The 1900-nt window shown below is 31.4% G+C and overlaps 1 protein-coding gene across 1 annotated transcript in view; it reads left to right on the plus strand.

The window, feature by feature from the left end:
- The window catches only part of LOC106469444 (SRSF protein kinase 3-like), a 70747-nt gene that overhangs the window by 56852 nt on the left and 11995 nt on the right, over positions 1–1900 (plus strand). The window lies entirely within an intron of this gene.

The raw sequence follows: 1900 nt of genomic DNA on the forward strand, positions 1-1900 counted from the left end.
ATATATATATATATATATATATTTAAGTAAGCTCGAAAAAAATGATAAAAACGATTACATCAAAAGGAAGGATAGCGTGAATTTTACACATCATATCCAAACCTTAGATGAAATATAATAAAATCTAATTTTACAGAGAGAAAATAATAATAATCTAACAGAGAAAAAACATGAAAGAAAAATGCATCCACGAAACAAACATCCAACACTGGCACGAATCATAAGGTAGATCATAATATAATGTGCCATGGTTTTTTGGGGGTTTTAGCTGCAGCATAGCAGCTCATAGAAAGGCTCTGAGGTTTTTTTTCAAGTACAAACTTTTATCTCATACTCAATCTCTTGACCAATTTGAGATATAATTACAGCTGCGGCTACTGAGGATTCCCTCATTTGCAGAAGTAAAACCCAAATTGCATTGGGGTACACCATCTGTTCAGTTTAACCTCAATTTCGCCAGCCTCACATGCTTAGAAGAAAAAAGAAAAGGAGCAGACATGGGTGCTCTAGCCCACAACACCCCACATCTCTACCACATTTTGTTGTCTGCAGCCAGATGTAGGAAAGTGGTTGCTCACAAAAAATTAATAAATAAACAAAATAAGATCAATAATAAAAAAAGAAATAATTAGAATACAAGACATCAATTGGAGAGACAGCCAGATTGTCCTTGAAGTTGTCATTTCAGCCCCCAATTTGATGTTTGGACATAAATACCAATATTTCAAGGTATTACTATACTAAGCCTAACCTTTATTATTAGTATAGCTCCCATCCTCCATCCTTCCTTGCTACTGTTTGGATCTTCAATGGTTCTAAAGAGATCCACATAATAGCAGGTCTTATAAAGGGAAGGTGATACAACTACATTAGTCCATCTATATAGGATATAAAATGTTCAAATCAGTAATTCCAATTATTCCTCTCAAATAGATTTTAGAAATTATTTTATTGTGTATGTTATAGTTTTGTTTATATTGCTATTTTCAAATTTATATAAATGCTTTTTATATTTATTATAAAATAATTTAAAATATCTAATTAACGTTTTTTCAACAAAGCCATTAAAGATCAGTTTTTACTAATATAGTAATATTAGATATTAAGAATTGTACATTGCTATACATTTTACAAAACCTAAGAAACAGTGAATATATAATACTCTGTATTGTATTTGTTGGTACATTACTATTTGTAAAGTGAAGTCCAAATATATGAAACGTAAAATCGTTTCTTTTATCATAAATATTACTATTCTTTCACTGCATAATTAGATTTCATGATCAGTCCCTAATTAATGTCATTTCTTTATCAAAAATCATCATAAATTAGCAGTATATTTCACTGTATTATGCATTATGATATACAAGACATTTAAATTGCATATCTCGACATTATGATGGCAATAACTTCAATAACTCAGAAAATATGACAATCAGCTGATATCTCTGTGCATGGGTGGTGCATGTGCCTCGCATCATCTGCCAGCTGGGGCCCCAGATGAGGGATTGTTTATACTTGTATTTCTCACTCACAGATATCAACACATCTAGTGTCTGGTGGTTGACTCAAGCTTACGGAGGATTGTTGCTTTACACTGTAGAGGGAAACATTTTTTGATACCTGTGTAGAAAAGTTAATCTCTGCTGTCAATATTAGTTAACCGTCAGTCGACTGTAGTCACTTCCTGCGGTAAAAGGGTTAATACCTAAATCTAAATAATGTGCTTCAGTATTTGATTTGGAGGTGTCCCTGATCTGTAGGATAAATGCTACTGATATAATTACTTATTACTGGATTATCAATACTAATTAAACCATCAATATACCTATATGTTAAAGAGAGTAATTCTGGATTTGGAAAATCTATATATATATATATATATAAAAGAGGAAGTTTG

This window comes from Limulus polyphemus, unplaced genomic scaffold (assembly GCF_000517525.1).
Source record: "Limulus polyphemus unplaced genomic scaffold, Limulus_polyphemus-2.1.2 Scaffold3490, whole genome shotgun sequence".
In the NCBI taxonomy this organism is placed as follows: domain Eukaryota; kingdom Metazoa; phylum Arthropoda; class Merostomata; order Xiphosura; family Limulidae; genus Limulus; species Limulus polyphemus.